We start from the raw sequence: 13,252 nt of genomic DNA on the forward strand, positions 1-13,252 counted from the left end.
AGATGTTTTGCCCAGTATGTGCCTTTTGGCAGACATCCTGCCCACTGGCGCTGATGATTTCCTCCCTGGGACTCTCTCCCCAAAAAGACCATGGTAACAGGGAAAAAACCCTCCCAGCCAACAATGTCTGCCAAAACAGGAAGCAGAAGCAGAAGGACCACCCCAGTGGGCAAACCCATGATGTCCGGTCTCTGGAAAACACTGATTCATCTCAGGCCAGCCTGTGGCCGAGCTGGGCGGAGGGTCCCCCTCTGGGATTGCCCCGGGGTTGGGTCCCTTTGCTGCTTGACAGCCCGTGGCCAGAAACAACCATCATTATGGGACAGAAATGTGGGTGCCAAATCGGTCTGAAAATCATTTGAAACATGAAATGGTGCGAGATTTGGCCCTGAAGCGCAGCAGCTTTCTCTGTGATTCATCACCTCCAATGGCAGTGTGAAGGGGAGAGGAGGCAAGGCTTGCCATCTGCAGTTACAGCCAGTTTTAGGGCAGCACGGTGCAGCTGGAGGTGAGCTTGACGCTGTGTCCAATGACCCTTTCTTGCAGGAGGCAAAGGGACAAAGCTCCTGAAGGGCACCGGTGAGGCCGGTGTGGTCAGGGGGTTACACGCACACACACGTAGCTCTGGGCATGGCTGGGCAGGCAATGTTCATGGCTGGCTGAAAGCAGAGGATGCTGCTCTGGATGCAGGGAGTACCCTGAGGCTGGTTTGCGTCTCACGTCCTCAGTTATGTGATCTCTGCAGGGTGCAGGGGTGTCAGGCCCCTGGTGTGCTGTGAATCTGCAGTGGGAAGGGGCTCAGTGACACGTCTCAGACCCACTGAAATCTCTCTTTAAATGGTCAGGGGGTCTTTGCATTTGGCTCAGCAGCACTGCTACTGTTCTTTGAGACCAAAGTCTTAACACAGGAGACCCTGACTGTAGGAGACTCCTGCACCAAGAAATGTGGGAAAGCCCAAGGAATTCTGATGCTCAGCTGGTGTTAGCTGCAAATCTGCAGGCATCCTTTCTTGGATAAATGTCTGTACAGAATGATTTATGCGGGATCCAAAGTAGATTCACATAGTAGAATCTGTTGCTGGGCCTCGTCTACAGCTACTGTATGTTAACTTCAGTGGGGCTGGGGCAATTCTGCCAGCAGACAGGGGAGCAAGAAGCAACTTGTAATTGCATCTTAAATTAAAACCATGGAGCTTAGGTGTCATCCTTTGGGTGCCCTTATTTACCTGAAGAACTTTGACCTCCTGCTGGTACACCAGCACGATATTGCTTGTCTATGTAGCCGGATTTCCTAGACAGGCATCTTGCATTTACTTATATAATATTGGGTAGTGGCTAACCACGTTACACCAGGCTGCACATCTTCTAGTGCTGCACGGGAATTTTACTGTGCCCCATAACCACTCAGAATGTATTGCATAGGCTACTCTGATACTCTGCATTTATAGTTTATGCTGTCCAAGATGCTATCTTCAGCCTGTGATTTTGAGAAATTGGGGTTTTACACTTCCATAATATACATGATACATTTCTCAGCTGCAACCCACACTTAAAAGCAAGATGTGCTTCAGAGATTTGTAACTTAATTTTGCAGATGCTCCCTTAAATTTGAACAGTGACCTTACATGGGATTGTTCACCTCTTTTATACAGAGCATCAAAGACTTTCTTACTAGCAGTCCTAAAACCCAAATTTAGCTGGGTGGGAGCCTACAAAAGGGATGTGTCTCTACTAAAAAAAAAAAAAAAAAAGTTGTAAAACCTTTGCACTAGGCAATGAAAGATTTGTCTTACCTGTAAAAATGAAGAGACTATAAACAAGTGGTGTTGATAAGATTATTTTTGAAGTGAAGTTTTAATTCCTCTTTCAGCATGCCCAAGAACTGTTATCCTTCATTGCTAGCTAAAGGTGTGTCAAAAAGGAGATTGTTATGAGGGTTAAGGTTTTCTTCCTGGAATCCATTAATTCAATATGCTTATTCATTGAACAGTATTTGAGATTTTTTATTCAAGCTTGTTTTATTTACCTTTATTACCAGAACTATCAGTTTCCCTGTAAGATTTTTCATGAGCTTAACTCATTTGTCCTAATTAATTCCAGCTGTGCATGTTTCAGTGATGTAAAAGCAGCAGGTCTGGGTGCAGGTGGCTGGCAGCAGCTTTCTGGGTGAGCAGGTGCTAGCCTGTTACCCTCTGCTGGGGATCTGGGGACCATCTCCTGGAGGTGGTGAGGCACAAAAGCCCAAGCAGAACTGCCTGAAGTAGAGCTTGTGAGGGTCAGAAAATGGTCTCATTGTGGGGTTGGACTGGAAAATGAGGGTCAGGTAATGTCCAGTAGCTTTTCCATGGGGGATGAGGTGTGCAGCAGCTTGGGGAGAGGGATGGGGAAGGATGCTGTTGCGGTGGCTGGCCTCCCTGCAGTGCTAGGGGAGGTACATGAAAGAGTGTATGATGGAGACTGCATATGTTGTATCCTGAGCTGCTTGTAACTGGGTGCTTTGCTGCTCCTGTGAACAGAAAGACCTTATTTATTTCTGTTCACTCTATGATGTTTTCATAGAAGTGGGGGCATGGGCAAACAGGGGTAACAGAAGAATTTGGGGTCTTTGTTCAACTGTGGGGTAAAAGACCAAGAGATGACACCAGCTGCATTTATCTAGCTTTCTTCAGAAGTTTGTAAAGCTTTGGGTCAGTGAACGGGCTGAAAGTTTAAATTCTGAAGACTGACTCAGACCTGTGGGCCAGAGCACTGTCAGCTAGGTTTTGATGGACCTCAGCTCTTCTGCCTGAGTAGAGGGACATGGCAGCTCAGTAACCTGTAGAGCAACTTGCTGGCTCAAAAGGCACGGCCACTGCTCAGCAGCTAAGGCAAAGCAGCCAGTAACTGGTGGGAGGTCTAGGAGGGGTGGTTCCAGCTCTCAAGATTGTTGTGCATTTTAACTCGGGACACTCAGGTCATGAAAGGATTGTTTGGGTGCTGTGCACACCAAAATATGTTACTTCTGATTGATTGAGGTGTCTTCCTCTCCAGTACTCATCGTGACTGCAAATAATGGTAACAGAAACTTTTTCTCTACCAGTGACCAGGCTTAGAAGAGCTGTGATGACATACCCAAATACTTTATGCTTTATAGCATAGGAACAGGGTAGTTGTGAGTGGCAGGAACAGAGTGTGAAATGGGAAGTGAGGGGACCCGAGTTCACCATGCAGATTGTGTCACTCAGTACCAACCGCTGTGGGAAAGTTCCTGTGATGGGTGATGGTTGCTTCATGTAAAGACATAAATAAATAGTGGTGAGCAAAGACAGAGACCCACGACTTCTCCTCCCAGGCAATACCTGAAATCACTAGGATGAAGTTCTGCTTCCTCTTGGAGTTTCTCTATGTGTCAATGAACTGAGAACCTCCTAGGCTGCAGCTAACTGACTTCTAGACGCCCTAGGGCCCAGCTTCAACAGGTGAGTGCAGAATACCTCCTGGGGCACGAGTCTGAAACCTTTCAGGCTGATGGGACTGCTGCTTCTAGCCAGTCTGAGACACCTCCTGGGAGATGACAGGATGTAACCTCTCACTTTTCCTCTTATTTCATGAGCTGTTTCCCTGGCCTAACTTTGTTTTCATTTCTGCCCCACAAATTATGGGGTATATATTATGCACATAATTACGCATTTGCAATGAATACTTTGTCTGTTGATGTGTTAAGTTATATGGGTTTAAGTACAACGTACCTTGGCTTTCAAAATGGTCACAGAAACACACCAAGCACAGATTCATGCTGGCTTTGAAGCCTTCTCTAGAGAACTCCTTGGGCAGGTTGTGTTTTGCGATAAGTGAGGAGCAGGCTCTTCCTTCATGTCTGTGATAGCTCAGTCTGAGGTTAAAAGGAACCATTGAACTGGCCAATCCCAGCGATATCTTACCGGTCAAAAGCATTAAGATGTTGAATTTGGATGCTGTCAAACTATTTTTTAAGTATTCAAGGGTTTGCCCAGACTGGTGTTCTCAGATTAAAATTTTTCCCCTCTTTGTGTAAAATTCTTTGTCCTTTCTAACATGAACCATCTTGCTGCAGACAAAAGCCTGCCCTTGCACTGAGAAAATTGATCTGCTCAGTCTTTGCTGAATCTAGAGGTGAAAGCCAAGCAGGATGGCCTTCACCAACTATGTTCAGTAGCAACAGGCATTGCAGCAGTGTATCTTCATCCTTCTCTCATAGTTCTGGCTCCTTCTCTTCCTCTCCAGATGGTGAACATACATGTTTTTACCCAGATCTGTTCGAGGGGTGTTGGTGCTGGGGGTTTGGCCTGAAGCAAAGCTGTGATGTGATGGCTTCAAAAGTGTGAACCCCCTTTGAGAACTTTGCTACTAGTTGTACAAACATTGCACGGTGATTGTTTGCCCTCTCCAGCCGCATCTGAACCAAGCTAACCATACAGAGCTTTCCTCATTTTGGTTTCTACTGGCACCCAAAATCCTACATGTCTGAGTAATGAACCAGGAATTCAAATCTGACAGGAACATCCTAAATCTTCATCAAAGGAAAGGCTTGTAATGCAAGTGTGGTCTGCAGCCCCACCCTGATATTGCTGCTTGAGGAGTGGTCCATAGCTGAGGCTGATGACACCTTCACCATGATATTTCTGGTGGAGGAGGAATCTGCCTCTGAGGTTGCTGTGGTCCCTTCCCCTTATATGTGTGAGGGAGGTGTGCATTTCTGTGGTTGCTCTGCCACCCTCCACCTGATGTGGAGACTGGAGGAGGGGTCCATATCAGAAGTTTCTGGCTGTGTGCAGCTGTCTCTCGCATGTTCACAGTGGGCAGGAGGCATCACGTGCTGGAAGCGAGGTCCCCTTGTCCTGGCCACCCTGGCAGCTGGACATTCCCAGTTTGCTATCCCTAGACCTTCAGCCAAATGGCTTCATAGTCTGGGACAAATGACCTTCCCCCATGAAATGGAGGCAGCGATATTGTCCCTGTGTTTGGACCTGCTTGCAGTCTGATGTGGTGACTTGGGGAGGAGCAGCCAGTACTAAGGGAAGGGTGTAGTTTTATCCCTTCAGGTGAAGGAAACTGGAAGTGCGTTTTCCCGGTGTGGAAGTCCAGTCATCTCAGCGCAGCTCACTCCGGAGGAGTGGGAACTCACGCTTCCTGGCATCCCTCTCCTGTCGGGGAAACAGAGGGCATGCTGTGGGGTCACAGCACCGAGCTCGGGACTGGGACAGGGCTGGACGAGGTGCTTGGAGCAGATCTGCAAGAGCTGTGGGCTGGCACAGCTTTAGGGGCGTCATGCTTGCCTGTACCCCAGCTGTTTTGAGAAACACTGCCATTTCTGCGAAGCCTCAGAGATCCTCTGACAGAAAAACACCATCGGTTTTTATTGCCCTATTTTTAAGATACTCCAGTGCTTGCTGCCCCATAGTTCTTTATTTTTACCACTTTATCTTGCTTCTTTATATAACACTGCTGCTCTTTTTACAGCTTCCTAAGGCCCTTGGGCATGGGTGTGGGGAGTGGGGTGGGGTGCAGGAACACACAAGGACCAGCTCTCTGTAAAGCTAGACAAGCCTGTGTGTGTGCACTTGCAAAGATGCACGCTGCTTTTCTCACGGGGCTTCTGCACTGCAAAGAGGTTACTAAGACTGTACCCTCAGAGGTCAGCACAGCCAGGGGCTGAGGGAAGGTGAGTGGGAACTGCCCCACCAGTTAAGCTACAAGAAATGATGCAAGAAGCCAAGATCCTTGGTAGCATTGGACATCTGCGCTCTCAGTGATGTGGCTTGGTGCTCCTAGCTGTGATAGCACAGCTGTGTTGCACAGCACAGGGCTGGGTTGTCCATCTCCTGGTCCTGATGCACCTGCTCTGCAGCATCAGGTCTTGAATACCAAACCAAGCTGGAGGCTAGCACCTGCACTGGGGTGCCTGTAAGTCAGGGGATCCTCAACAGCTGCTGCAAAACAAACCTTGCCTGCCAAAACCACCCTGCAGCAGCAGCCAGAGCTGCTTCAGCTGTGTCAGCAGAGCTACTTGACTGCCCACTGCCCATGGCTGTAGGAGAAGTGTGCCCATCCGTGTGTGAAAGTCTGGGCCATGCCTGTCCTCGCTAGCACTCAGCTCATGGGTCCTCCCCAGAAGGTGATGGCTGTGCTGGGCTGGCACACAGCCTGTGTGCAGGGGATGAGAAGCCTAATTTTAGATCAGGGAATGAAACACTGATCTCAAAGGTCACTGGATGGGACCAAATCCTGGCTGGCCTTCATGGTGGTAGCAGCGTTATGTTTAGACCTGGCGAGACTGGTCAGGACATCTTTTTTGCTGCAGTCATTTTCCCCCAGCCCAAGCACTTCCCCTGCTCCAGAACCCACTGCCTTGGGTCATCTCATTTTGCCCAGCAGGAAAGGGTGTCCATAAACTCCCCATCGCTGTGCAGTGGAGAGTACTGGGGAGGGGGAAAACACACGTGCAACTGCAAAACCAGTACTTCTTTTTGAGGTCTAGAAAGCAAGATGCCAGTAAGTTCTTCTGTTCTGAACTTTCTTTTGGATCCTCAAAGTCTGCCCATTGCTGTTCCCGGGCTCTCTCCTGCTGGCTTATCTTCATAAGTCCAAGCAAATTCAGGCTTGGTGAGTGGCACAGAAGGAAGTTTCCAGGGGAAATCCAACTGGCTGTGAGGACTCAATAGCCTGTGTTTCAAACCCTCTGACTCAGTAAGGAACTCATCACTTATCCTGCCCTGCTGAAATCAACAGGGTTGTTGCGATCAAATTTACTGGCAGTAGAGGCTCTTCATCTCTATGTAAATAGTGGCATGTTCCTGAATGAGATTTACAGATCTCCTGAGGACTGAAATTCCCATTGACCTCACAGTAAAATATTCCCCTTTCCTCAACAAATATCTGACGAATGCTGCTGGCTCTTCAGGATGATAACCTTTTTCTTTGCCTCCCCTTGCCATGGCAAAGCCTGCACTGCTGGCCTGGGTAAGGTGCTTTGTACCTATTTGCTCTCCTAGGATTTGTCCCAGTAGTGCAGCAGCCAGACATGGATCCTTCCTAAACCACTCCGGCATCGGATGAGGTTGTCATAGTATTTCTAACATCTCCTTTGTAGAACAGAGGAAAAGCTCTAAAGTAAGTAAAGATGATGATGGATATGAAAACCAATATTGCAGTGCCTACGTAAAGGTAGTATTTTGGATGCACTATTTAGAGGTAAGCCCGATGTCTGTACTTTTAACTCCTTCAAGCTTCTACCCACCTGCATTAGAAAGAAGCAGCCACATTTATAAGATGTTGAAAGGCTGTTGCATATAGTATTAAAAATGAATATTATTTTACACAGCTAAAAAAAATTACTTTGAGGATTCTGTTTGATATACCCCATGCAAACGTTTTCCCAGAAATAAAGCTGTAACAGCAACAACACAATTCATTTTTTGTGTCGTGACTGAGACAATGGCATCTAAATCCACACGCCAAGGCCCAAGATTAACTGATTGTTGAAAAGTAGCAGTTGCTGTTTGCAATAGATTATGAATAACTGTGGGCAATTGAACAATATTGCTCTGAGTTCTGCTGCTTGTCTCTAGGCAGTTTTGTTAACTCAAGATTTTCCTGTGCTCTGGATGATTTAACAGAGCAAAACTAGGCATCCATTCAAGTATTTCTGCCCTGTTGCAAGCCAAACAAATCTTTTTTTTGTTTGTTTTATTTTTTTTTTTATTAATTCAGTCAGAAGCAATAACCTTGAGCTGTTTCAGTATATAATCCCTTGCAAAAGGCATTTGGATGGAAATGAGAAATCCCAGACCCAAGGGCTGGGGCCAAAAGCAGAAGAAATGGTGTGTTTGGGTTTAGCCCCCTCCCCACAGGCAGTGCCGAAACACCACATGTAGGACTCCATCATGGGGGTTCTTGGGGGGTGCTCCCTTGCCATGGCATATGTAGCCTTCCCTGCAGCGCTGAGTGCCGCTGTGCCATGGGCATGTCCAGCCTGGGAGGGTGCCATAGCTGTTCCAAGAACCTGGACAGCACTACAAGTGCAAGATCCTCTTAAGGGTGGCTTTTTTCCTTGCATAGAATAATAAGGTCGAAATTTAGAGCACAACTTGGTACAATCCCATGGATCTATTTTTTTCTTGTGCCAGGGCTAAGTTTGGTTTTGTGCTGTTTGGTAGCGATGAAATGAGCAAAAGTCATAGGGTTAACAAAAAAGGAAAAAGGGATCTGGTTTATTTAGATAAAATAGAGTTGCAGAGAGACATTTCGAGTATGATGCCACAAGACTGCATTGTTAGGGCCAGAGGCACTCCTGAGGTAGGCAGGGATGCAGGACCGGAGCTGTGCAGTGCCACCTTTCCTGGGGCCATAGTCTCCTGCTGGGCAGAGGCAGGTGGAGGGCTGGGCTGCAGGCTAAGTCAGGTGCAGGATGTGTATGGGATGAGCAGCAGAAACTATTTCTCAGTGCTTTTCCTCCCTGCACCCCTCTGTCTCCTCTTTGCCCCTCTCCCTATGCCACCAGAAGCCAGTTCAGCAGATCCAGAAGGTCTCCTGAAACAATGTGGTGTCTTGTGCATCCTTTAGCAGCCACAGGTGATCGTGCCTTCAAATAACAGCTCCTGCCTGAGCTTGCTGGGAGAACTTCTTACCATGGGCAAACCCAGCCTGGCCCTTTGGGCTGCTAGGATTTTCCACGTGTCTCCTTGAAGTCAGTACATGCACCGTCCCAGGGAATGGTCTTTGTTGCAGTGGGTGCCTAACAGCTGCTTGGCAAGAACGTGCGCAGGGTGGATTCAGCCTTGAGATCACTGAGGTAAAGAGGCACCGTGGGCGTTTGCTAGCGCTTTGGGGGGCTCAGGGCCTGTCTGTTTAAAGGGCTTTTCAAGACAAAAGCATATGTGTTGCATTCTTGTGCTGCAGTTGGGGCTGCGAGGGAGTATGATGGTCCACGTGTGCAAGTGATATGCTTTTGAAAACAAAAGCCACCAGCTTTTTTGGCCTTGCTCCTCCTAATGAATTCATGATGATTAATTCCATGATTGCCTCTCATCTACTCAATGAGTTTCTGTTCATAACACAGTTCCTTCAGGAAATATTTTTTCCTGACTTTTAGAAACAGTATTGTAAAGTTGTGACCTCCCTCACGCAGGAAATGACCCCCCAAATTTTGTGCTTTGCTCAGGATTCCAGACTTTTGTGATTACTTTGATTTTCTTTAATTTGAGTTCTGGGATTACTCAAGATGAGCATCAGCAGAAAGCACTGTTGGATATGTGCTTGTGAAAGCCAGAGAAGCTCCCTGGTCTTGTTCTTGCTGCTGATGCTGTGGGCCACCAAGGATGCAGCATCTCATTGTAGGTCGGCATCTGAAAGTAAAACAGCCCCCTGGGACTGGTTATGGCCTTGTGGTCCCTCGCATCACTACAGCCCTGGAGAGCCACAGCATCATTGTCGCCACATGTTATCAGCCTGGTGGCTCAGATTACCAACACATTCCTGCTTCTGTGTCCCTGTGGTCATGCAGCACTGCTGAAAGGGACTCAGCACCTCTGTCACTATCGCAGAGCAGGACCAGTCATGCCAGCACATCTCTGGCAGGTGTTTGCCTGGCCTGTCGCTACATGCCACTGGTGGTACAGATGCCACGCTGTCCTCAGTGCTTCAGCCCTGTCAGCACTAGTGATGTTTTGCTGCACCTACTTGGTATAGCAGGAGCCTGTTTCTCTATGCCTGACCCCCTTAGAAAATGGAGAGGAGCTTGTTGCTACCTTTTAGCAGCAATTTTTTAACTGACTGGAAGACTATTACTGTGTCTGAGTTCTGTGCCTTCCCTGGAAGTACTTTTTCAGTCCATAGGCAGAAAAAAGTTTATGGCCACTGCTCTGCACCGACAAATGTTAAGCAAACCTCTCTTTCTCTGTAGGTGCAGTTTGCAAGACCGTTCCTGTTTTCTGGGATTTCTCTGATTATCCTCAACTTTCTCCCAGTGCAGTTCACCAGCCCCTTTCCAGGGGGTGAGCGCAGCCTGGCAAGCTGTATAATCACCTTTTTCCACTTTACAGCTTGATTTGCTTTTTCTGTACTTGTGTAACACTGTCCACAAAAAAGCGTCTCGTCTGATGCCAGTCTCTCCACAGTCCTAGAAACCAAGGCATAATCCCGTGTTCTGTAGCGAAGCCCATGGCAGTTCCCCAGCCCCACACTCATTACAGAGCTCAGGCTATGGGCGTACTTGTACTGCCAGGCACAGTTTCATGTTTGGCCAAACATAAACTATGCCTGGTCAGATGTTCTGGGACTTAGGTGCTCATCTTTGATCTGCTGTTCGTTTTTTCTGCCTCATTTAATGAGCGGTATAATCTCTGTGCAGCTAACAAAGCATGCCTTACACAGGCATCCTGAGAATCTCACTTGGGTAGCAAAATAGGTTGCAAAAATAATACAACAGGCTTTTTTTTGGAGGTTTCTCTGTTTTACATGTCACTCCTTTTCTGGGATAATGTATTTGAAAAGCTTAATGTGAATTTACAGATATAAATGCAGAGTGCTACACTGGAAGACTACTAGAGGCTGTTTGCAGTGCCCCGTGTAACAGGGTTGAATACAGGGAGCTCACATTTGCTTGGTGTCCTCAGGAAAATAGTTATATAGCTGTGGGACAAGAGGCAGCTCTTGTACTTCTTTAAAAGTTAATCTTAATCCACTTTTGCCACCCTTTAGTTTATATCAGTCTTTTCCTTTTCCCAATACTGTCTTATTATTATAATAGTAAATAGTTTAAACATGCTCTGTCTGATAAATGCTCTGGCAATCTGATGTTTTGCACAGGTTTTGTGGGAGAGGTGGGCCAATCCCAGTGATAATGTTATGTCATCATTAGTGGAATTTCATAAAAATGTCCTTATGTCCTTAAGGAAGTGAAGTGCACAGTGATGCTGAGCAGAGCACTTCTGTATCTGCCCAGTGCCTGGAGAACCGAAATGACTGCCTTTGGGGCAGTAAATCCAGCCACAACAAAATTAGATGGACAAATATACAAAATACAGAAGATAAAGATTATTATAATAATATGGTAGCCACTGTTAGAAAACCACAACAGATACTGTTAATGGAGACCCCAAAAGGTCAGTGTATGACATCAAAAGTGTCGTGGGAAACTGGTCAAATTAATGTCTACTGATGCATGCTTAAGCTTAAAAATATCAACTATACTTCTGACAAGATATCTGACAAGATAATTTTACACTTTTTAAAAGGACTTATGAAAAAGAATTTAATCTTTCTAAATGAAGAAGTCCGTTATCTTAAACATACAGAATATTAAGCGAGACTCTTGCTTTACTAGACACTGGTCCTTTGGAGAAGAGTGGTATATAATTACCAAAGTAATCAAGCCTACAACTAATACAGCTTTACTTTTCATCCCCCCCTGAGATAAGAACGACCTGGAACCTCTCTTCCTCCCAGCCGTGTTTGCTGGGTTGTGTCAGGCCACGTTCTCTGGCTTGCAAAGTGGATGTAATACTGCAATCCACTTCTTGCTGAACAGCCTTGATATTTTAACCTTGATTTTTTTAACCCAATTGATAGCTCTTTGCTCAAAGGTACTGTACAGCAGGGAGCTAAACATCATGGTGGTGCTGCACTAAAAGGTTTTTTTCTGGAATGTTTTGACTGATTCATTAGGATTCTCAGCTCAGGGGCAGCCTCTGGTGCTCTCACTGCAATGTCTTGGTATTGTTCCTTTCTTGCTTGGAGTAAGCCTGCTTTCCGTATCTTCCTTCCAGGAAAAGACAATTTCACCCAGCAAAACTGCTGGAATGATGGCAGCCGAAGGCCACTCTCCGATGGCAAACCCCAGCCCACCGGCTACCCTGGCTGCAGGCACTGTTCCCTTGGACAGGGAATGCTGGAAACACCGCTTTTTGCCCCAAACCAGAAACAAACAGTATTGTGAAACAGCAGAGACCTCTGAAACAAACAAAAAATCTGTCACCCACCCACACAGTGCTGTGAGCTGTGCCAGATCAACATCCCCCCGAAATGCAGTGTTCACCCCTGAGAAGCTGAATCTGGAGGGTTTGGCTCTTGCATTTAGTTGGATGCTTTTGAGAAAACTTTATTCACTGGAGGATGTATCCGCACTTGGCAGCTTGGGCCCTCTGGGGTAAAAGTAAGCTCCTGGTGGGGGATGTAACCGGGTGCTGGGGTAGGAATAGGGCTGACTGTGTAAACCACAGGGAAACAACAAACAGGGTAATAAGTGAGCTTCTTGGCACTTCACAAGAACAACATATTCCACAACAAAAGCCCTGGGAGGCCTTTATTTTCTTTTATCAGAATGTGAGATATGGTCCTAATGAACATCTGGTGTTTCACAGGAGATGGCTGGATGGGAGCAGCTTGTTTTGGAGAGCACAGCCTTTCCTCTCTCCTTGCTCAGGTGTCTCCAGGATCTGCTCTGCAGCCCAGACCGAGCATCCTCTTGCCTAGGGAGACCCCTACTCCTCACCTGCCCTGGAGCAACCTCTCCACTTGCAAGGCCATCGGGGTAGGACCAGGATCAAGCCATAGCCTTGCCCTAATGGGTTTAACTTTAAACTGGTTTGCTCAAGAGCAAGCAGCAGCTGCTGGAGGAAGCAGGCTGTGCTCCTGCTGCTGGCTCACAGGATGCCAGGCGGCAGGATCTGAGTGTCCCAGGGGAGGCTGTAACAAAAGACATGTCGTGCCTAGCTTTCCTCCATGACTTCAGGGCAGCAACTTGCTTTTATTAGAAAATGGAAGTTGAGCGCCTCATCTAATTCCAGGGCCAGGCGGCTGGAGCCTGGGTAAAGGTAGCTGTTTTGTAGAGACACTGCCAATAAAATAGTAAGATTGAAACCCCAGTATACATTTAATGCACTTGGGAAAATCTCTCTGCCACAGATGCCTTGCATGAGGTGCTTAGATCAGAGCTGTATACAGGGCAGAGGGAAATTTCTGACGCACAAGAACTCCTGCTGAGGCGTTAGTGCCTCAGATCCTGCACTCCTCAAAATCCAGTATTACATGTCTCAGATTGAGGATGCAAAAGTTGCTATCCCCCTTTTTACCTACCCACTTAATGCTTTTGACATAAATGTAAATCTCTCAGCGCTGATGCCCTTCTGCTGGGATGGGGGTTGTAGCTCACACACCCATGGCGGGTGAAATCCAGGGCTCCCTGCTTGCACCGTGTCCCCAGGACAGGGAAGGGGAGCTCCAAAGTGTTCCTAAG

Source organism: Falco rusticolus, chromosome 7, assembly GCF_015220075.1.
Source record: "Falco rusticolus isolate bFalRus1 chromosome 7, bFalRus1.pri, whole genome shotgun sequence".
NCBI classification, from domain to species: domain Eukaryota; kingdom Metazoa; phylum Chordata; class Aves; order Falconiformes; family Falconidae; genus Falco; species Falco rusticolus.